The following is a 24,531-nucleotide window of genomic DNA, read 5'->3' as shown; positions in this document are numbered from 1 at the left end:
AATTCCGGCCCCTACGGGAACCTGCTGGGAGTTGAGGACAGGGGAGAATGGGAGAAAGGAAACACCATCAGCCCCCGACCCCTTCTGATGGCTTGGGAAGGAAGACCTCCGCATTCTTGAAGAAACTGAGGGACCCTTGTCACCCCACCCTGGCCATCCTCCGGGAGGTGCTTTCAGATCCAACGATTTAAAAATTCTAGCTTCCATGAATTCTTAAGTGGCAAAAGCACAAAACCCTCCTCTCTTCCCCTGGTACCGCAGTTTTCTAGGAGCATAGAAGTTATCATTTAAAACCAGAGTAAACTTCAGAAATAGCGTGAGGAGCGAAGGGCAGCTTAGCCAGCATGTGGAAGCCCGATCGGGTGTGGAATCTGTCATCCACTTCCTCATGTCTCCAGAACGTATAATCCAGGTTGACCTGGTACAGGTTCCTGGCTGCACCAAGACTGGAGACACAAGAGGTCTCCACCCAGGGAGGAAACAGATACATACCCATTCTTGCGTTTGTTCATTTGTTAGTGCAGACTCTGAGCCAGGCGCTGTGTTTGGGCACTGAGTGCTGGAGATGAATGTAGTGTGAGTACAAAGCAGAGTGTGAGGAGGCTGTTGTGCAGGGGAGAAGGGGGTTCTGGACGAGGCCACGCGGCCAGGTCCCCTCTCAACCAGCTTGGAACCATGCTCAGTGAGAGCTCCTGGGTCCACAATCTTCTAAGATTTCCACCTGCCTCCAGAGGCCCACCGGGGCCCTTGTGCCTCGAAGTTACAAAGGCAAAAACTAACGAATGATGGGAAAGAGGAAATAATGAGGTGGTTTTGGAGAGCCCAGGATTAAAAAAAACTCTTCTCCTCTCTTGTATATCATAAATCTCTCTCTCTCAACCCCTCCCCCACTCCCTCCCGCTCTCCCTCTCTCCAAGAGATCAGCACATTGCAAAGACAGGTTGTGGAATATTTTCTCTCTCATCACTAAGAAGGCCTCCCTGCTGGGTGTAATCAAGAACCATAAACTCGCCTACGGGCTCAAGTCGGTGTGAATCGAGCTGCTCCTCTAGCCTCGATTCAGACACTCTCAGGCCAGCTGACAGCAACCAGGCTGCTCCCCCAGACGCACCCCATCCCTGAGGGCTGGTGGCAAGGGGGCTGGGCTCTAGGCTCTGTTCTGGCATGGAATTCAGGGCACCTCTCCTAAAAGGTCAGGAAGAAGAGAAATCAATGCCTGCAGACAAGGAGTCCAGGCGTGGACAAGTGCCATGAGCACTTCTTGGCCTTCACCCAGGTCTCTAGGGAGAGGAGGCAGGAGGCAGGAGTGGCCCCTCAAACCTGCCTGTTACTTTCAAGGGGCTGCCTGACCAGTGGTTTCTGATTGTTCTTCAGAATTGTCCCTTTTATGTGGGACAGGGCAGGATCCTGGTGTTGCTCCAGAGGGCTGGGAACAAGTGGGAGGTGGGGCTGGGGGACAGGCGGAAGGAGGGAGGAGAGCAAAGGAGAGGCACCTCGGAAGCTGGCCTGCTGACTGCCTGACTGCTAGGTGCTCCATCCCGCTCTTTGTCCGAAAATTCATTAGTTGGATTGGGAGCGGTCCTCAGACGCAAAGCTGGCGGAGCTTTTCTTGCCTTTCCTTGACTTTCTACCTCTGACATGACTCTGTCCAAAGTCACAGCCACTACCTGAATCACTGGGCCGGGCTTCCCCTCCTCCCTGACCTCCCTATGTCCACTGTGACCTTTCCAAAACATGAGTCTAACCATAACATCCCCCACCCCCGCCCGCCACCCTGCACCTGCCCCAAAGTGCTTCCATGTGGCCCTATTGCTAGCAGAAAATGAACCCTGCTGCATAATCAGGATCCATCCCCAGCTTTCCTTTCAAACACTGACCTTCCCCCCACCCCCAAACTCTCATCTGGGGGTCCTTCTGGACACAGGAGCAGTTCCCAGATCTGCTCTGTATTTTCTCACCTCCAGGTCTTTGCACTCACCATTCCTCCTCCTCCCCACCCAGCCCACCCTTCCCTCTCTTCCTGGTGACCTCCTCCCTGCCCTTCCAGGCTCATCAGCAATGTCTCTGACCCCCCAGGCAGAGGTAGTCCGGGCTCTTGGGCAATTCAACCCTTGCTATCTGTGTTGTGACTGTCCCCAGCAGTGTCCCTCTCCTCTAGGACTGGGGCTGAGTCTGATGCAGCTTGGTATGGCCAGGGCCCAGCACCGCGTTTGTTGGGATGAACAAAAGCAGAAGTTTCATCACCAAGTTTCAACACTGCTCTCTGTCTGTACCTGCATACCTGTGTACCTGTGTGCCTGTGTGCGCTCGAGTGCGGGCATGTCTTCCTGCCTACACTTCCCCGTCTCCATCCTCCTGGTCCGACAGGGAGCTTCTTGAGGGTAGGATGGAGTCTTGTTCATCTCTAAAGGACAAATGAAAACTGAGCACTGGTAAAACTTCGTGGAAGTGGTTTTCAAGCTGGGAGATGCAGTGATTTACTATGCAGGGTTGGTGACGATGGTGACGCCGTGGCTTTCCATGAGCAGTCTGCGGGGGTTGGGAGGGTCGCCGGGAAGGGCTCAGACGCTCAGGCTTCATTGGAAGGGGGGGTGGTCTTCCCATTCAACCTTGGAGGGGCTGCTGACCCACAACGCACACAGGGTTTGCAGACTCATGCTCTCCAGGAGAGAAAAGGGCAGGGCTGATCCTGCCCGCCTCCTTCCTTTCTGTTGGGAGGCCAGAAGCAGGGGCCTGGATGAGAGAGGTTTCCTCTCAGGCAGAAGGCATGCCTGCCCTCCCGCCTCTGCAGAGGCCACGGAGATATCGCCCACCAGCTCCAGGGCTCTCATAACTCTTTCAAGACAATCACTTTATTTATATGAGTTTGTTTTAAAAAACCCACAGACGACCCGCCGTGGGGACCTCTCCTACCGCCTCGGCTTGCTTCTCCCCTATCCTCGGGGTCCATAACTCTTAGTCTTTTGATTCTCCCAGTCCACAAACTATAAAAATCTTATTTCTATAAGGTCTTTTATGGTTACCAAGATAGTCAATAGTGTCATTTTCATTCATATCATTCTGCAGGGAAGTTAGAGGAAACGAACCAGACAGAGGAGAGCTATAAATAAGGCTCAGCTACACAGGGCCCCAAGCGGATCCCGCTGCGCTCTTTTAAAACGACTCATGCACAGAACACACACACACAATACACACATATTGTATATGCACACGTATGCCCACTCATGCACAGACAGGTGCGCCCATGCACACAGATGCACGGTGCTTGCTTGCACGCGCGCGCGCACACACACACACACACACACACACACACACTCGTGCATGTATGTGCTTACACAATTTGGCAGGCTTAGAGAAAAAGCTCTTTTGGAATTTGCCTAACTTTGAAGGGCCAAGAACAGGCAGCAGCACTTGCTGTGGTGAGATGGGGGGACTGATGCAGGCCAGCCTGGAATGCACATTCCAAAGCCATGAACTGCAGGGTTGGACACCCAGCCACTCATGAGCTCACATGAGGGAGCTTTCCAATTCCCACTGCCACGGGAGTCTGTGCCCCTGGCCGGGTTCGGGACAGCCCACAGCCAGCACGAGGAACCCCAAGACAGCTCTAAAGGCCCTCTCTGCCTGTCTGTTGAGATTGACTAAGGACCCAAACCCTCATTCCTGGTGGACAGCCAGCCAGCTTCATGATTCTGATTTGTGCCTAGGTGCCACCTACCTGAACACACATCCATGGTCCTACTGCCAATGGCCCTTTAGGCAGGATCCCAAAGAAGGAATGCGGGGGGGTGATATGAGAGCAGAAAGCTGGAAGTCTGGGGCAGAGGGAAACTGGGCAAGTTTGTGTGCTGGGGTGAAGGGGAGAGAGCCCAGACCAAAGCTGGCAAGGATCGAGGGGGCAGGCCCAAGTCTGGGGAGGGGGACCATCAACCTTCCCCAGGTCAGTGCAGTCAGGGCTCCCTCCTGGGAGCAGGTGGGAGAAGGGAGGGGCTGCAAGCCTGGTGCAGGGAACCATGTTCTCCTCAGAGAACTCTGGGCTCCTTGGCCAGGGTGCAGAGGAGGGAATGCCTCCTGGAATCGGCAGGCCTGGGATCTAGTGCTAACTCCATCCATATTGTTTCCCAGCCTAAAGTTGGGCAACCCCTTCTCATCTCTGGCCCTCCATACTCCAGTGAATCGTAAGAAGGGATAAGCACTCAGACACCCTATAGTTTTGGAGATGCAGGTGAAATAACTGTACCCCAGAGCCCTAGGGCACATATGTCTCTCTAGTTTCCCCATCTGTGGAATGGGATCATAATTTTTGCCATTGGCAATATCCAAGGGATGGTGTGAGGGGAGTTGGACAAAGGTCTAGGAGTTTGGGAGAGCTTGTGTGGTAAACGGCAGGTTGGGACTTGTAAAGGATGCATCCCATGGGGGGACATGGGACCCTGAAAAGCCCCCCTTTCCTCTTCCTTCCTTACCCCTCCTAGCACTCCCAAATGCTGAAGAGTGAGGATGGAGCCCGGGGCTCTGAGCTCACAGCCTTGGAATCCCTGTTTCCCCTCCTGCCTTCTTCAAGGGACTATTAATTGTAATTTAAGCCTCCTAAGTTAAAAGCGGCATGCAGATTTAAGGATTCTTTCATCCCAATTACACATCGTTTCTGGCTGCACTTTAGTGCCAGGCTTTTATCTGTTGTTCTGTGGAATCACTTATCAGCCAGAGCAGCGGGCTCCACACAGATTTCTTCCTGATTATGTTTAATGGCAAATGGTGAGTTAACCAGCCTCCCTCCCCTGAGCTGTGTAGGCAGTTTCCCAGGCCCAGCCTGAGAGCAGCCCACAGGAGCAAGAGGGCACGGAATGGGGGAGCTGTAGGGACTTTGAAGGGACCTGTGTGGCAAAGGGTGGCTAAGGGGACGTACCCCCACCCCACCTCTGGGAGACCCAGGTGCTCCATTCCTAACGCTGAAAGCAGCTGTTTGTTTATCCTACACACTCCACAACGATAGGTGTCTACGGTGCGTCAGGCCCCGAGCTGGCATCATTTGCTCACACGTTATCAGTGTGCATCCGGCTGCTGGAGACACTGTGACATTCACACAGACACTTGCACACTCCAGGGTGTGTCTAAGCCTCTCGATCTGCACTGCCACATGTACACATACTCATAGAAGCTTGCACGTACACACAAATATACACACTCATAGAAACATGTGTTCACGTGCACACACATACTATAAGAGGCATGCATACACACATAGACATATGCTCAAAGAAGCATGCACGCATGCATACACTCAGATTCATGCATATACATATCCTCAGAAGCATGCACACACATGTACACTTAGAAGAGTGCACACACATGTACACTTAGAAGCATGGACACACACATACACTCAGACGCATGCACGCACACATGCTCAGATGCATGCACGCACACATACACTCCAAGAAGGATGCATACACACTTACAAAAGTACACACATGAGCGCTCGCACATACTCAAAATCATCACCTCCATACATACTATTTGCACAGACTCCCTATTCTTACCTTCACACACACTCTCAACTCTGTCCCACACAGGCACATAGTTTGACTCTTTACTGTCACACAGAGACTTCTCTGTCAGTATCTCTGCCTATCATTCCCAGAATCAGGCTGCCCTAGGAGCTTGGAATGGATATTGGAATATCAGGTGACAGGATTACAGTCAGACCCTTGTGCCGTGGAGCCCCTGTGCCACCCACTCCCACTATGTCCCCAGGTCCTGTCTGTTATACCTAGTTGGATTGGACCCTGTCATGGAGCTCAGGCTAGCTACTTGGTCCTGGGCCGTTCGTTACTCTGTAAACCTCAAAGGCACCGCGTTCAAAGTGGAACTCCTGGTCTCCCTAAACCTGCCTCCCGGCAGTCTTTGCCGCTTCAGCTCTTGCCAAGTCTTTTTTTCCATTGCTCTGGACATAAACACTCTGGTTCTCATACCAAGTAAAATGTGTGGATGTTTTCGCTACATCACCAAGCATTGTCTAGCCAATGTCCTATGGTTCAACCCACTTCCGACACTGTCTACCTGGGGATAGTGTCGGATCCTACAGGTTAAAGTCTCAGTCCCACAACACTGTCCCCCACTTCAGATGCCCGTCACCTGTGCTTCTGAGCAATCACCTACAAGTCAGAGGTTCCCACCAGGCCTCCTTGGGTTTGACTACTTTGCTAGGATGGTTCACAGAACTCAGGAAATCAATTTACTTACTAGATCACCGGTTTCCTACAAAAGGATATAACTCAGCAACAGCCAGATGGAAGAGATGCATATAGCAAGGTATGGGGAAAGGGCAAAGGACTTCCATGTTCTGTCTCCCGGCATCCCACATGTTCACCAACTTGGAAGCTCTCTGAACCTCATCTTTTTTTTTTTTTTTAATGGAGGCTTCATTAGGTAGTCATGATTGATTAAATCATTGGCCATTGGGGATTGAATTCAATCTCTAGCCTCTCTACCCTCCCTTTGGGGGTGGGCAGGGGTAGGGAGTGGGTTTGAAGATTCCAAATTTTTAATCCTGAAGTTGGTTCCCTTGGCAACGAGCCCCCATTCAGGGGTAACCTAGGGGCTTTCCAAAAGTCATCTCATTGACATAACAAAGGACACTTTAATCGCTGTCAACACTTAGGAAATTCCAGGGCTTTTAGGAGCTCTGTGCCAGGAATGCGTACAAAGACCAAATATATATTCCTTGTTATAAATCACGATATCACGAACACCTTGGCATCGTTCTTGATTCCTCTCCGTGTCTCACTTCCTACATCCAGTCCATTGGATGATTAAATTGGCTGGATTTTAGAGGTACGTCCCTACTCTGACCACTTTTCACTGCCTCCCCGGCCACCACCCTCTCTGACCACATCAAGCCCTCTGCCTATTTTACTGAAAGGATCTCCCAATAGGCCTCCTGGCTGCGTCCCTTCTCTATGCAACAGCCCGAGGAAGTTTCAAGTCAGGTCAAGTCTGTTCTCTGCTCCTTTCAGGGAAAGAGTTGAGGACGTCACTCCCTTTCCTTCTTCAAGTCTTTGCCCGATTATTACTTCTTCATGCCATCACCTTAACTTTTACTGAATTCTACAATCAGCCCCTAGCCTCTCAATGCCTCTTGCTCGGTTCTGTTTTTTTTTTTTTTTGTTTTTTGTTTTTCTTTTCTCCTATAGAACGCAAGTTTACTGGGTAAGGCTCTCAGACCAAGACCTGTCGAGGCAGGGGCCCTGGAACCTTCGTGACCCCCCTACAGACCAGACATTGGCTGTGGGCTGCCCAGGGAGGGGAAAAGTCTTGGGGAAGATATCTTCTCCGAGGACCGGACTGTTCTGGAGGAGAGGCACCCAAATGCCTGCCAGTAGCCCCCAGCACTCCCAACAGCTGGGGTGTAAGTGCCTCAGCAGGGGAAATTGGGAGCCTTATATGCAGCCCGCACAGAACCTTTAAACATATGTAAATAAGTAAACATGACTGTATTATTGTTTATGTCTGTCTCTCCTGCTAGAAAATGAGCCCCAGTAGGGCAGGGCTCTCTGTGGGCATAGCTCCCTGATATTTCTTAAAATGGCTACAACAATTTTGGCCCTAAATATTTGCTGAATGAGCGGATGAGCCTGCCCAGTTCTCAGTGGTAATCAACATTTTTGAAATCCCAATCAACTGTTCTGCTGCCAACCAGCTGTGCAACTGTGCGTGTCTAACTTCTGGGAGCCTCTGCTTCTTCATCTGTAAAATGGGGTAATAGAAATTCCCACCTCACAGGGTTTGGAGAGGATGAAACGAGCTAATGCTTCTAAAATACTTATCAGCTACCCAAACAAAGCTGGTAATCAATGAACATTAACTGTTGTTGGTGTTGTTCCTGTCTTGGGATCTTCTTGTTTTGGGTTGCTGCCAGGATTCTGATCAGGTATAAAGACAAAAGCTGAAATTCTAGCCGGGGTACCTTGACCTTCCAAGTGTCTGCTTCTGCAAGGGTGACTTGCAGAGCTCAGTTTTTGGCTAATGAAGATAGAGACCTGCCTGCAAGCTGATGGCTGAAATCTGCACCTCAGAAAATCTCATGTGGACGTGAGTGTGGACATGTGTCTGTATACATGTTTGTATGGAGATAATGCAGGCTATACTCAGAGCCATACATTCTAGATGATAACTTGTTTTAGGCATTAGGCCCACAAAAGAAGCTAGCCGTTAGTGGGGTCTGAAGAGGTCAAGAGTCATCTCTTTTTTCCCCACCTTCTGTTCACTCTCTGCTTCCTGCATGGGCTTCTCCCTCACTGTTACCTTGAATAAGATGGCTTCCTAGTCACCAGGGACCTCCTTGTGGTCAAATCCAGTGGACATCTACTTGACCTCGGCAACAATAGTTACAGACCATCGCTCTCCATTTTGCATTGTTTAAGATCACTCTCTGGGTATAGTGAATGCTCTGGTATGCCCTTGGGGCTGACATTCTCATTCTCCCAGCCAGTGGGAGCATTGGTGGCCAACAGCATTTAGCTGAGTCTCTCACTAAGCATTGTCTTTGACCAAAGGGAATGGCCCCTCCCAAGGTTATGCCCCTCTCTGCAGACTGTTGAGATTCAGTGACTGAATGAATCATCCTCTTTCCATTTTGAGACATCTCTAAAAGGTCATACCTGCTCTGGAGATTTCCATGGGACTGACGGACTTCTGTTGCAAATGCATCAGAGTTCAACTTCTCCCTCTGCCCAGTCCTGCTGTCCTCCCTCTTTCACAGGTGTTGTTACTGAGATCCCAATAAGCCCCCTGCATGCCAATCTCCATCTTCCATCTGTTTCAAGAGAACTTGACTTACTACAGTTGGAGCTAGGAGTGGTTCCTAGGAAACAGACTCTCAAGTGGGATTTTGGCGTTGTATCACCCACTGGCCAGTTGGTAATGGAAACCCTCTCCCTGGAGGTGGGCAGAAGTACTAACAGCCCCTGACATGCTCTAGCAATTGTTGAAACTTACCAGTGGTGAATTGGGATGGGACGCTGGTGGAAGGGAACATAGGGGTGGGAGTATTATCACCGGCATCTGAGAGGCTCAGAGGAAGTAGTAATTATAAAGTCTATGGAATTAGATGATGATTTCTGGGGGCTGTGGGTGCATTGGAAAAAGACAACTAAATTCTAAGGGTGATTAATCACCAATTTAAGGTGAAGTATGAAAGGCAGAGCATCTCCTTGCCATCAGATAAACTTTCTTCTGCAGCTGGAGGACAGAAAAAAACTAAGATTTGGCTCAGGAATTAATTATAAGGGTAGCAGATTTCCAGAGAAAATTGAATTCTCAGAGTAGCAAGTTGGCTATGCCTTGATTGGTCAGAGCCTGGATTGGAAGGAGTGGGGTCCCAACAGCTGGGACAGGGACCTCTGGGTTGATGCACTTGAATGTCTTGAAATCCCGGTCACGCAGAGCCCTCTCAGGTAGCAGAGTGTCCCTTGCGTTCCCCATGTTTGAAGGTAATGCAGAGGCTTCTATCCCATGCCTTGTATCACGTGATGCCCCCTCTCCACCCCCTAACCACCTCTCCGGGGTGTACTCCTCCTAGCCTCCTGGCAACCCAATGTCACCTGCCCCGGGACAGAGTCCACATTTTTGTCTTTGGTTTTGCTTTATTTCTTGCTCCCTTTCCTCTTCATCCTTCTTTTTGTACTTGCCATGCATATTTCCACATCTGAGCCTTTGCTTTTGGTGTTTCCTTTGCCTGCAAACCTGCTCCCCTCTCTCGCTTCACCAGACACTTCCCTGTCCTCATTAAAGTGCCACTGAATCACTTCCTGTGGAAGATACTGTGCTCTCCCAGCTCTCCTCTTTTGGGCTAGTGCCTCTATCCTTAGCTACTGAGAATACTGGCTCTGAGGGCTCACAGCTGCATCCCTCCATGGGGACTATCCTCAGCTGCAGAGATATCTTGGCTAAAGCTATGCCTTCTGCTGGGACCAGCCCACAGTCCATGATGCTGCTTGAGGAGGGGACACAAGACCCAGCCCCCTTTGCCTCAGTTTGGGAAAATCCTCAATTTCTTTTCAGCTCTAGGACATCTCATAGGATTGGCTGAGGCTTCAGATGTGACCACATTGCTGGTCCAATCCTAGCTTCCTCATTTCTATAGGTGTATTTCTCCAGAGTGATCCACATGACCCAATAAACCTTGTGCAACTCCATTTCAACGTCTGCTTCCAGAGAACCCCATCTAAAACACCTCTTAAGATCCTCTTTCTCTAGGCTCCCCTGGAACTGTGCAAATACATCTGATATTGTGTGTTTTTCATTCATCTGTTGCTATAAAATAAACCACTGCAAAACTTTAGTGGTTACTGTCGGAAGCCGCCAGGCCCGGGTTAAGACAGGTTACAAATGATGTTTGATTTTTGCTCATGATTTTATGAGTTGGTCAGCCTTAACTGGGCAGTTCTTCTCTGTCTGGTGCAGTTAGGTTACCTGTGTGGCTGCACTCAGCTGGGAACCCTGCCATGACTAGACTGTCCAAATGGCCTCTCTACTCTTGACCTCTAATCATTCAGTAGTCCAGCTTTGGCCTCCTTACAGTATGGTGGCTAGGTTTCCAGAGGGAAGAACTAGAAGTAGTCATTCCTTTTAAGACTTGGGATTATAAAGTTTAGAACCTCACTTCTGTTGTGTTCCATCGGTCAAAGCAAGTCACAAGGCTTGCCAGATTCAAAGGGAGGGGAAATATGTTCCACCTGTTGATGAGAAGAGCATCGTTTGTGTCTGGGAATGAAAGAATGTGGTTGATGACCATATTTGGAAACTGTCTACCACAGCACATAAGTCATTTTGTTGGGAGGTCCTTGAGGGCAGGGATTCAACTATATATCCACTGCCTCAAAGTTCAGGCACTTCTAAGAGCTGTCGGAGATTTTTGGTGACAGAATGAGCTCCAGCCCCAATAAATCTCATGCTGTGTTGGTCCCCATAGAGCCTGGGGAGGGGGTAGAGAGGTAGTGGAGCCAAGCCCCAGGCTGTCAGCTGCCTCTTTTGGAACATCTCTTTAATTTCCAAGATAGATGATTCAAATGCTGTTTGGGAGTCTATTTCTGGGCATAGACTCCACCCCCCGGGGCATGAGTGGGGCACATTTTATTCAGCCACATGGTTGCACAGGGCCTGGGATCCAAACACAGACTTAATAATTAAAGCTCGTATTTCCTCTCTCTTGTTATTGTACATTTAGAGCATGTGGAAGTCATTAGTGTTGTTTGTCAAATATTTCTGGCTATGCACCTGCTGAACACATGGAAGGATTGTACTTCTTGGCCCTCTTGTGGTTGGGTGAAGCCTGGTGATTAATTCTGGCCAATGAGTTGTAAGTGGAAGTGACTCGTGCCATGTCTGGGCATTTAGTTGCCATCTTAAGCCCTCTACAAAGCTCCTTCCCTCTGCCTTGGTGACTGGGAATGTTGGAAATGATGTCTGCTTCATTAGTTGAATGAGAAGACATGGAGCAGAGCCCCAACCAACCCATGATATGCAAATGGCTTGAGTAAGAAATAATCTTTGTTGTTTGAAGTTGCTAAGATTTGGGATTTGATTGTCACAGTGACATGACCTTGCACCTTGAAGGATACCAGGGTCCTGGCTTGATCCAAGCTGAGCCCATCTTAGCATTCATGTAGATATGGAGTGGGATGGGAGCAGGGCTCTTGGGAAAGGACTCACCTTCAGGGAAAGGGGAGTACAGGTAGGAATAGATGTTGAGGTGGAAATCCTACACACAAGGCACTTAATGTAAGAAACTAATATGCTAGAATTATAAAGGCTTGCTATTAAAACAGAATGAAATAAATATTCAGGGAAGTAGGAGCATTTTAAAGATTCCTACCCTTTCCTCCTATGTATTCATTATTCCCCACATCCTCAACCAACCCCCCCCCCCCACCATTCACTGCGAGGGATTTGAATAGTTGTCTTAAGCACAGAGATATGAATGTGCAGACATTTGCATATGGGCTTTCCTTCTGTGGCTTTCTTTATTCTAGTTCAATGCCTCTCTACCTTTAGTGTGCCTAAAAATTCCTCTTCATGGCTGTGTAAATGAACTCAGGGATATTGGACTTTATGAGTGGTTTAAGAGTTTTTCAAGGATACTTTTGACTATACGCAATTCTTATGCACAGTCTTATGCACAGACTTAAAACTCTTACCCCTATTAAAATGAGATTCCATTGTTCAAAACCAAAAGAACCTTGCAAATTTCATGAGACGCTGAGAGCACAAGATGTCAGCAGCAGCTGCTCTTCACCCATTATCCACCCACTGCCCAGGTCCTGTTGATTTTACACCCATGGTCTAAGCCTTCATCTCCTGGATTACTATGAAGGGCTCATCACTTGCCTCTGTTTCTATTCCTTCTGCTTCCAATCCATTGTCTACACCACAGCCAAAGTGATCCTTTCCAAACACCAATATGGTCATGTTACTTCCCCTGTCTAAATCCTTCACTGGCTTCTTATTGGTTTTACCAGGGAGACTAAATTCTTTAATGGGTTTTAAGGCCCAAAGGACCTGGCTGTTGTCTGCCTCCCAGGCTCATTTCATGGCTGGCTTCCCCTTGGCTTCTATGATCCCTCCATGCTGGCCTTTTACTCCACCAATCCTTTCATGTCTCTGTCTCCCCATTGCAGAGCCTGGGCACCTGTTATACCATCTGCTTGGTATGTTCTTCCTCCACTCTCTCTCTTTTGCCTGGTTAACTCCCACTCATGCTTCAGATGTCAGTTCAAGTGTTACGTCCTCAGAGAAGCATTTAAACCAACTTATTCTTTATTTGCTCTCATAGAATGGTTTGCTTTCCTTCAGAATATTTACATAAGTTTGTAATTATACACTAATTTATTTGATTATCAAATGAGAACTTGTTTCTTCCACTAGAGCAGGGGCTGTGACTTCCTGGTTATTCTTGTATCCCTGTACATGCAATACATTGCTGCATGAATGATTGAATAGTGTTGATAGTGGTTCAATGACAGCAATAGTGGCAGTGACATTGACATACCTGATGGCACATCCATTTCTTCTCTTTTGGGTTATTATCTGATCTAATTTTTGCCTCTGGTTTGTGTGGCCTGGGGAAATAGGAATTACCTCCAGGTGCAAAAACCAAAACCCAGAAAGTAGATGCTACAGTGGGCCAGCGACCAGCTGAATCAGGTCCAGGATTCATCCTCCAGACTCCAGATACTGAGTTCTGTCTCAACCATGATATTACCTCGTGGGCGTTACTATAACAAAATAAGAAATACCTTCTGAAGTGTCTGGTATGGGTAATTTGTGGGATAGAGAGAGCAGAGTAGCATTCTTTACAGATAGTCTTCTTGGCTCTCCTTCTCTTTCTCCTTTTCACCTTTTCTTTCTTTTTCCTTTTGCTTTGAGTCACAAATCCTTTTTTTTTTTTTTTTTTTTTTTTTGGTCTAATGAGCATGGGTGAGACTCGTTGAAATGATGGAAAAATATAAAGAAACTGGGGTGAGCACAGTGTGGCCCAACTTGTGGGCAAGCAAGGCTGAAAACTCAGACTCTGGGAAATGTATTGTTAGATTATTATTTAATTATATAGTTGGGGCTTTAGGTTTGATCATATCTTTCTAGGGCAGGGGTGATTTTTTTTTTTTTTATAAAGGAACTGATATTTCCAGTTCCAATCATCCCGGGAAGAAGTTAATCCTGGAGCAGAAAATGAAGAGGTATGAAGTAGAATTTAGCTTTGAGGAAAATTTCCCTCCTCTCTCTGTAGCCTTGAGTCAGTTTGTTCTGGGTTTTAAGGCAGTGGGGGTAACTAGAGGATTATATTAGTTAAGGTTAAATATATTAAGGTAACTAATATCAGTTATAGCCAGATGCTATAACAAATAAACCTTAACATCTCTATATCTTAACAGAATAAAAGATTAGTTCTTGCTTCCAAAATAGATGTTCATGATCACTGGTGACTTTCTACCAAATGGCAGTTAGGGACCTAGGCTCTTTTCATCTTGTGGCTCCCCTGTCTTCAATATATGACTTCCAAGGTCACCACAGTAGTAGAAAAACTAACTGGGGTCAGCTTTCAGCATAACTTGAGCAGGAGAGTACAGATCCTGCTCCAGAAGGAAATAGCTTATTTACCAAAACAAAAACAAAAACAAAAAACAAACAAACAAACAAAACCCACACAACTGCATAAACTGTTAATATGTACCAGTCAGGATCATGGGAATACACACAGAGGTAGATCCTGAAGGTTTTGGAATAGGATGGAGGAGGGTGGGAATAGAAGTCCAGATTATTAACATAGGGATGCTTTCCTGAGAATCAGAATTTAATGTCTGGCAAGGATATTAAAACCAGTGCTAATATACTAATGGAATGTCTTCGTGAAGCTTGGGTGCTTGGACACGATAGTTGCTAGCAGTAAATTAGATGGAGATGCTGGAATATTTTGGCAGAGTATTGAGGAAATGGTCAGAAGATTTAGCGGTGTGGTATGAGATTATGAGACCAACTGACTGTGTTCTCTGGAAGGATTCAGAGGATAGTCCCTTCACGAAAGCATTAGGAATGTACTAGTCAAGAGCATATAGCATCACTGAGGAGCTCAGTGGTGGCTATCTTCTGAATGTGAGGGCTGATGGTAAGAAATGCTGCCATGGAACTGGGCTCCCTGATTACAATAAGGAGGATAGAATTTCGGAATTGCAGAGGTCAAGTGCCAGCAGATAACAGACAGAGGAATAGATCAATATCACAATGAGCAGCTGGAATGGCAGCTAGGGGCTTTGACCCAAAGGGGTCTTGTTGATAGCAAATAGACCATGCTCCTAGGGGCTAGCTATAAGAAAAGCCAACAAAGGTATTGCTTGGCTTGTGTAACCAAGGAAAGATCAAGAGAAGATGAATAAAAGGCTTATGGCACTTATGGAAACCTCTGCAATAGAAAATAATAAATCCTTATCCATTTTTTAAATCAGAGCCACTTTTTAGACCAAGTCCATTGGTTGAAGAGGAGGCCAAGTCCCCCTGAGGAAGGACACTGCACTATCACTTCAAGTATATACAATAAACATTTTCCTAGTCTTTTTCCAAAGGGACTTATGGCTATTCTTTAGAGTAGGATTAGGGGAAAGGAAGAACATAACACTTTTTTGAGGACCCTTGGATTTAGGGTCTGAGCTAGGAGCCTAAATGCTGCAATGCCTCCCATGTTAGAGTTAAAGCATTTTGAGAGCCCTAGCCCTAGACTCTTTTTTAAAAAAAAATTTAATGTTTTATTTATTTTTGAGAGAGAGACACACACAGAATCTGAAGACAGGCTCCAGGCTCTGAGCTAGCTATCAGCATGGAGCCTGATGCGGGGCTTGAACCCATGAACTGTGAGATCATAACCTGAGCTGAAACCGGACGCTCAACCGACTGAGCCACACAGGTGCCCCTAGCTTAGACTCTTAAACCCACATAGACTCTGTCCACTTCCTGGTTTCTGAGTGTATAATTAGAATAGATATACTTTGTAGTTGCCAGAACTTTCACATTGGTTCCCTGACAATTATGGTAAGAAACCCAAGAAGAGGCTTTTAAAAATACTCTCAACTTTTTGGCCAAGATGTTATATCTGAAGCAATTCCATATCTTAGGTGACATTGTAGAAATTAGGGTCACCAATAAAGACTTAAAAGGTTCAGGGTTGATTTTCCCCATCAGATTCCCATCCAATTAATTGGTATAGCCTCTGAAAAATTCAGATTGGTCATGGATGGTGACAGTGGACTACCAAAACAAAAGGGAGCCCCAGTTGTAGCTGCTGTGCTGAATATGGTATCTTTACTAGAACAGATCAACATAGCCTCCAGCATTTAATATGCAGCATTTGATCTTTTCAATTCACATCAGGAAGAAGGATTAGAAGCAGTTTGTATTCACATGGGAAGGACAGCAATATATATTCACTGTCTTGCCCAAGGCTATGTTCATTTTCTTGCTTTCTGTCATAAAATAGTCTGAAGGGACCTTGATTGTCTTGCTATTCCAAAACAACCATGCTGATCCACTATGTTGGTGGCATTATTTTCATTGAACACAATGAATAGGAAGTGACAAGTACTCAGGAAACCCTAGCAAGGGACAGGCATGTCAGGAAATGGGAGATAAGTCCTTAAAAGATTCATAGGTGGACACATTGGCAAATCTTTCAGAGGTATTGCTCCTTGAATTTCCTACCACTAAGAAAGAGGCACAGTGCTTGGTGGGACTCTGGAGTTTTGAGGAAGTGTATACCACACTTGGATATGATGTTCTAACCCATTTATTCAAGGGCTCAGAAGGTTGCCAGTTTTGAATGAGTCCTAGATCAAAAGAGTGTTTAACAACAAGTCCAAGTCCAGGCTGCAGTATAAATTGCCCTACTGCTTGGGCTATGTGACCTAGTAACTACAATAGTGTTAGAAGTATCTATGGTAGATTCTGGAAAGCCCTGTTATGAGAAGCATTGGGTTAAAGATATGGAACAAGGTTATGCCTTCTGTTGCCCAAACTACTCAATGCCTGAAAAACAACTCTTAGAGTGTCATTGGGTCCTAGCAGAATCAGAGTACCTGATCATGGACTATCAAGTAACTATATGACCAAAGCTGCCCATCATGAGCTAAGTATTATTGGATCTGAGTCATAAAGGTGGGTTGATGCATCACTAATCCATTGTATCATAGAAAGTTTCATTTGAGTCAGAGCTGAACAGGTCGAGAGGGCACATATAAGTACAGGTCAGGTGGCTTGCCTCCCATGTCTTTGAACCAATTTTGAACCAGCCTCCCATCTTTGTTGAACCAACACTTTCCTCTCATCTCATATCTATTACACTGTGAGGAGATTCCCATGACTAGCTGATGGAGAAGGAAAAATCCTGGGTTGGTACATAGGTGAGTCAACTCAATATGTTAGTGGCCCTAAAGGACAGTGCTGAGAGAAAATCTTCAATCAGGCAGAGCTTCAAGTAATATATTTGGTTGTCAACTTTTTATGGTGGGCAACATCGTCTGAAGTGACCATATATGTAGACTACTGGGCAAAGATGAATTGCTTGGCTAAATGGTCAAGGGCTTGAGAGAAGCAAAATTGAATATATAGAGATTAGAAGTCTGGAAATAAGAGGCATGGATGGCACTGTGGAAATGGACACAAAATTTTCAGATTTTTGTATCTCACATTAATGCTCACCAGAGAGTATTCAGTGTAGAAATGGCATTAAACTGTGAGACAAGAAGACTTGTCCATTGGGTGTCAGCCATTCTCTGTCCTCAGCCATTTCACACATACACCATGGGTCCATGTGAAGAGTAGCATTGTGGTGGGGATGGAGGCTATACATAGGCCCCAAGAGCATGGGCTTCCTCTCACCAGGGCTGATCTACCTAATGTAGCTGCTAAATGTATTACCTTCAGCAGCAGAGACCAACACTGAACCCTCAGTAGAATACTGATCCTTGTGGAGAATGCCCAGTTGGTGGCAAGTACCCCTATAAGGGGCAGCAATTTGTTCTTACTGAGAATGGCACTTTAGATTTGGGTTTGTCTTCTCTGCCTGAAGTATCTATTCCAGCACCACCATCCAAAGGCTTGCAGAGCATTTGATTTACTGACATGGGATACCACACCATCTCAGATTAAAGGACACACTTTACAGCAAAGGAGGTATGACAATGGACACATGACATTGGGATTCATTGGCCCTATTATATATCATATCACCAGGAAGCTGACAGCCTGATAGAATGCTGTAACAGCCACTTAAAAACTCAGTAAGGTGACAGCTTGAAAAGTGGCACCCTGCAAATTTGGGATTCTGTTTTCCAGGATGCAGTATATACATTACACTAATGGCCATTAAGTTATATTGTGTTGCAATAGCTAAAATATATGGATTTGAAAATTGAGGAGTGAGAGTGGGATTGGGTGTGCTCACCATCTCTTTCAGGGACCAACTTGGGGAAATGTGTGCTTCTTGTCCAGAATCTTAAAGCTCTGTGGGACTAGAGGTCCTAGTCCCTAGGGGTGAGGTACTTCCACCAGGGAAAATGGTAAAGATTCCACTGAACCTAGCACAAAGATTTCCAGCTAGTTGTTTTGGATTCCTCATGTTGTGGTAGATGAGCATACAAAGAAAGGAGCTAGATTACTGCTACATAATGGGGACAGCAGGGAATAAGCCTAAAACTTCTAACTTCCTATGAACTGTCCCCAATTCCCTACTTTACTGTGCTCCTTGGGACTATCTCCTGCACCCAAGCCTATGTCTCAGAGTTTGCTTTTGGGGGAACAGAATAAGACAGTAGGATTTTAAATTTTGTCCTAAGTGCAATGGAATCCACTGAAGGGTTTTAAGCAAGGGTAGTACCTAATCAGATTTGCATTTTACAATGATGACTCTGGTGGCTGCATGGAGAATAGATTGGAGGAGCCAGAGTGGAATCTAGTTAGGAGGCAATTATAAGAGTCCCAACAAAAGATGGTGGTGGTTTGAACTCATATGAGGGTGGTGGTGGAGATGGAGAGATGAATAGATGGACTTGAGATATTTAGGGAACAGAATCAATAGGACGCTAAGTGTTCTCTTTGTCTGTTTCAGATTATTTTGTTAGTCTTAGTGCATCTACATGCTTATCGGTCTACTCATTGTTCTCTTTAAGGCTGGTCAGTGACTCTCGGACAACCCCTGCTAAGATCTCTTATTCGCAGCTAGCTGTCTTTTGGGAGGAAAGGGTTGTATGTGTGAGTCAAAGGCATTTATCATTGAATATTGAAACAATGTGATGCTTAAGAACTCTGGTGGGACCTTTCTAGCTCAAACTAACACAGAGACTGCTATCTTCTCAGTAGAGCAAAGGCTCTGAGTTCCAGTTACCTTGGAGCCGCCTAGATGGCTTTGCCAAACTCTTGAGTCCCAAGGCTGTGGTATTTAAGTGATTCTCACTACAATGAACAGGAGTCAGGATGGATTTGTGGGAAGATGGTGGCAGCTCATAAGAGTCCCAGAAATATGTGGTAGGGGAGGCACAAGGAGAGTGGAAGATAACTCTTTCAAAGATCGGATTTCTTGCCATCAGTCAGCTGAAGGCTTGAAGTTAGCAAAGTAATGTGATTGTATTTGTATCAGGGGCAGGAAATGTGTGCTGGGCCAGGCAAGAAGTGGGGCAGAGTCTGATAATTCCCAGGTTTCTGGTTTGGGTGACTGGCTGGTGAGATATTGAGTTCAGTTTTAGATATGCTGAGGAATACCAAAGTAGTAATATTAGCAGTCTGTTGGGTGTATTTGTGCATATATTGTCTAAAATAATGCCTTACATGTCAGGAACTCAATAAATATTTCTTCAACCACATTAGTTAAATTCTTCTCCTCAAATTCCTCCAGCAACACCCAACCTCAGTGATAATCATCAGAACAGTTGTTACTTTCTGTTTGGGATAATTTAGCCTGTAGGTGAGGGACTAGTTAGCTAAAGTGCAAGGTCTCCTACCAAAGGGGTATGGTTTTGGACAGTGCCCACAAAGCAATGGACTCACTGAAGCCTTGTTTGGATATGATTTTCCATACTTGTAACATGGGGATATTCATGTCATCATCTTTATAGCATTGTTGTGATAACTAAAGTGATAAAACATCTATCAGCTCAATGTGTAGCACACAGAAAGCATTCAGTAAATGTTATTAATAATAATTAAAGTCAATAATACTCATAATTATTTTAATCTGTTCAGTAATACCATGTATTCCTTAAACTCCTTCTACCTTGATAGAGAATCTTGGAGAGGTGAAATGACTTCACTCAGCCAAGAATATGGTACAGCTGAGCCACCTTGTCAAGCCTTCTGCTTCCAAATCCCATGTCCCCTATGACTCATTTCATGGAAGGTTAGGTGTGGTTGAGTGAGTTCAGCTCATTCCTGCAACAATGCCTAAAGATGAGACTCAGGTTCTAGGAGAGAGGACATACTGGCCAACTTAACCAGGGATGCATCTGTGTGTATGTGCCTGTGTGTGGGTGTGTGTGCATTGGAGGATGAGGATAAAATAGTGAAACACCTTCCCTAAATCCCTTAGGCTCCAGGAATACCCAACTCATAGAGGGCATATTTCTGCTCTGTCCTTTTAATAACCTTCTGAGATGTCCTGCCTTTACTATCTTTCGGAAAGCTCTCTTCAATAAAGCTGAGTTCAAATGAAAGAGAAAAACATTCTTTCTCCATGGGTCTCTATATCCATATCCCACTGTTCAGCCTCAGTCAACTGAACAACTCAAGATCTGGGAGAAATCAGAGATCAGACTACCTAGAATTTAGTTCAGATTGTGTTACTTGGTGACTGAGTAATTCCTTTTCTCTCTTTGGGCCTCAGTTTCCCTATTACACCAAATGGGGACTGCTCCAGCCTGATGCTCCATAACTCAATGTTGCACCCACATCTCCTACTTCTGAGGGATGGAAGGAGGGATTATGGGGCAGTGGCATCAATCTCATTCCTGGGATGGCTCCTCTGAGCTCTATATTTCTTGCCTGTAGTGACCAGGGAATTTTCCCCTATTGATTGCTTTCTGTAATCGAGCTTAACAAATAGAACTTCCCTCAAATGATTCTTCCAACTAAACTGATAGAAAGCTAACCTTGTTATATTTATTGACAGAACATTGAAATAAATATTATAGGTCTAGAGGGAATGTTTCAGCCCATTGATTTTTTTAAGGAAATAATAAATGGAACCTATTCCCTTTGGCATATTATGCTGGGAATAATCTGAAAAAATGCTTAGCTTGTTCAACACAGAGCTTAGAAACCCTCCTTCTACTCCCCATGGAGCAAGGGCCCTTTGCATAAATCTGCTCTGGCCCAGACAATCAATTTTCAATTTTAATTATTTTCAAAACTCGTTTATTATTTGCTTGTTCTGAGAGTTGGGAGCTCTACTTTCTTGGTGAGTTTGTGGTCAGGAGTGGTCAGACCTCTTCTAGTCTGGGTCTGGAGGCATAAAATTTCTTAGTTCTACCCCCCAGGGAGGAAAACTCACCATCCCTCTTTCCAGCAGGACCTCTTATTTAAGAATAGGATCTTCAAATTGGGTCCACTGCTTATTTTTGTAAATAAAGTTTTATTGGAAAACAGTCATACTCGTTTGTTTACATGTTATCTGTGGCTGTTTTCCACTACAAGAGTAGAGCTAGTTGTAGCAATAGAGATCAGATACCCCACAGAACCTCAAATATTTACCATCTGGTCCTTTATACAAAAAGTTTGTCCACTCTTGTTCTAGATTCTGCTTTCTCCTGCTTTTCCTTTTTTTTTTTTTTAAAGTTTTTATTTTAGTCACCCAGTCCTCATCACCACAAGTGCACTCCTTAATCCCCATCTCCTATTTCACCTCCCCCGTACCCACTCCCCTCTGGTAATCATCAGTTTGTTCTCTAGAATTGAGAGTCTGTTACTTGGTTTGTCTCTCTCTCATTTTTTTCCTTTGCTCATTTGTTTTGTTTCTTATTTTCTACATATGAGTAAAATCATATGGTGTTTGTCTCTCTCTGACTGACTTACTTTATTTAGCATTATACTCTCTAGCTCCATTCACATCACTGCAAATCTCCTGCCCTTCTTAATGAGACCAGAATGCTTCACTGACTCATCAGGGGTCTCTCCTGGGCCAAATGGCTACCATAACAGTAACATTAGCCAATGCCCGTATAGTGCTCTTCTAGGTCTTGGGCACTATCCTAAGGACATTATATATGTTAATCTTCATTTCATCCTCACAACCCCAAGAGGTAGGACAATTACCCCTGTTTCAATAATGGGGAAATAAGGCACAGAAAAGTTAAGTAACTCACCTAAGTCACACGGTAGAACATAGCAGAGCTGGGGTTTAAATCCAGGCAGACTGGCTTCAGAGAGAGTGTCAAATGTAGTGGGTTCTCAGAAAAGGTCTAAGTCAATGTCCCTAAAGTACATATGGGGAAACTGAGGCCTGAAGAGGGTTACATAGTTGGTGATAAAGCTGAAAGTAGAATCCAGTTCTCGTGTCTTTATTTACTATTATTACATTGTTATGCTCAGTTTCTGCTTATCAGAAGTTAATCTGGCTATTACTGTATCTTTGATCTTCTATTTGAAGCCAGATTGATTGGAGGAATTTCTACATATTTCCCTCTCATTCACTCCTCAGCCCACTCCAGTCTGGTGTGAACCAGAGCCTACCACTACTATAAAGCCCCCACTGATCCTCAAATTGCAAGGGCAATCCGTATTCCTGATCTGTATCTTGAGGATCTTTCTTGTCTTTAAAACTATTGACCACTCCCTTCTCCTTGACATGTTTCTTCCTAGCATCAATCTCCCAGCTCTCTCCTACCTTAGGATCCTTTACTGCTTCTGCTTTGTCTGCTCTGTTGGAGTCTGAGTTGTCTGGGGTTGCATCCTAAGTCTTTCTCTCCTATTGCACTCAAGGTCAGGCCAGAGTTCTGACTACTTACCCATCTCCTAATCCCCTTGCTCTGACAGTGCCATCTCAGAGAGGGGATGAGGGTCAAACTTGTCCTGTGTGGAAGCAGCCTGGCCTAGGGTTGAGACAACTGGGTGAACCCTGGTTGGACCCAGCTGGGCTTATTCCCATCCTCCCATTGCCAACCTCCCCATCCCCCACCATCCTGGCTTTGTACTGAGAGCAACCAGGCTAAAGAGCCGTAAGCCCTGACCTCTGTTGTCCTGTCTTATCCAGGCAAATGGTGGGAGGCATTCCTTATGTAGCCTTGAAGGCTGAGGAATCCAGCTGTGCCCACTGGAATGTGGTTTACATCACAATGTGGCAGAATGGGAAAGCCTGGCTTGAACTGATTCTGTTTGGACTCTGGAAACTCTGGGTGTCAGTATTCCCTTCCCTGGCCTGTTGGGAAGGACAGACTTGTGCCTATGAAGGTTAACAGAGAAAAAAGGAGCTTGGTTTTAGTTTCACAGAAGCAGGTGGAACCATGGGGGAAGGTGAGGATGGGAAAGAGAAAATCTTTTACATATGCCTTTTCCTGAATATGACTATGATACTCTCAAAACTTCTACTTGACAGGAGGACATTGTACTTCTGTAATACCCCCATCCAGCCATCTTTTCATCTGTAATGACCAACCATAGTCAACAGAGACCAAGAGTAGTAATGTTTTCAGGAGCCAGGCAGGTGATGAGTGAAGTGGGCTTTGTAGGGTCTGCAGAGAGTTTATGTTCTGTAAAAGTCACGAGTCAGGGTTAGGGGTGGGTAGCCAGGTTTAGCTCCAGCAGATGCTTGACATGTAGGAAATGGAAGCTGGTATCACCAGAACCTCTGAGTTTTCAAGAAAAGTTAGAAATGTGGAATTTGTTTGTGTAATCTCTTTAATTCTAAATGTTGCCAACTAATCAATTAAAAAGATATGAGTGTGGACAAACAAAGCTTAGGCAGCTTCTGGAGGCTTTGGGGAGGCATTTGGTCAGTGGGTGACCAGTTCATGATGCTGGATATAGAATCACAGAGGGACCTGAGGCATACTCGGGTCTAATAATAGTCAAGTATGCCAATTAATGCTGAATGCAAGTAAAAAAGCACTAGGAAATACCTACAATTTAATGTCCATGTGTTCGCAGCTGGCCAGAACTACTTCACTGTTCACAGATGCGGAAGATGGATACCCTTGTGACTTTTCATTTGAACCAAATACTAAACCAGTGTCTCTGTTAACATTGTAACCAATGTTGTATCATTACATTACAACCATCAGTCAATGGTTGAACACAAAATGTGTTATTCTTAGTCTCACAGATATGCATGTTTGTTTATTTATTCATTCAACAAACTCCCATTATGTGAGACACATCATGGGTCTGTGTCATGTTAAAAATCACCTACTAGGGGTTCCTGGGTGGCTCATTTTGTTAAGTGTTTGGTTCTTGACTTTGGCTCAGGTCATAATCTCCCTGTTCACGGGTTCATGCCCCATGTCGGGCTCTGTGCTGAAAGTGGTGATTCTGCTTGGGATTCTCTCTCTCCCACTCTCTCTCTGTCCCTCCCCTGCTCAAATACTCTCTCTCTCTCAAAATAAATAGATAAACTGAAAAAAAATCACTGACCATGCCAGGCAAGATAAAATAAATGCCATAACAGTAAAGCAGAAAAATAACATTGGTTAGGTTTAAGGCACCTGGGAAGGTTTCAATGACATTTGACCTGACCTTTGAAGGATGAGTGAGTGGGGATAAAGTAGGTTTCAGTTAGGATTCTTGAGTGCAAGCAGCAGAATTAACTCAGCCTGAGTAACCAACAGGGAGCTGGGAGGCCAGGCCTGGGAAAGGCGGGACCCCAGGAGGCTCTGGAAGCCTGGAGTTCTGGAAGCAGAGAGCTGAGACTCTAGTTCTCAGCAAGAGCAGATGGGACAGGAGATGGCTGCTGGTGACATGGTTTTTTCTGACACTGTGGAAATTCACCTCCAAATGGCTCTGTGA

The 24,531-nt window shown here is 45.6% G+C and overlaps 1 long non-coding RNA gene across 2 annotated transcripts; it reads right to left on the bottom strand.

Annotated features, from left to right (window-relative positions):
* Positions 1-12,796: 12,796 nt before the first annotated feature.
* Positions 12,797-22,837, bottom strand: LOC115299331. Of its 2 annotated transcripts, none has more exons than XR_003912132.1 (4): positions 22,761-22,837; positions 22,539-22,622; positions 21,897-22,033; positions 12,797-13,277 (listed from the first exon to the last, which is right to left on the bottom strand). It is a non-coding gene; the product is annotated as an uncharacterized LOC115299331 (long non-coding RNA). The 2 variants fall into 2 exon arrangements; XR_003912131.1 differs by having other exon boundaries at positions 21,897-22,006.
* Positions 22,838-24,531: the final 1,694 nt, after the last annotated feature.

Source organism: Suricata suricatta, chromosome 8 (genome assembly GCF_006229205.1).
Source record: "Suricata suricatta isolate VVHF042 chromosome 8, meerkat_22Aug2017_6uvM2_HiC, whole genome shotgun sequence".
Taxonomy (NCBI): Eukaryota; Metazoa; Chordata; class Mammalia; order Carnivora; family Herpestidae; genus Suricata; species Suricata suricatta.
This window is presented reverse-complemented; position numbering and strand designations above follow the sequence as displayed.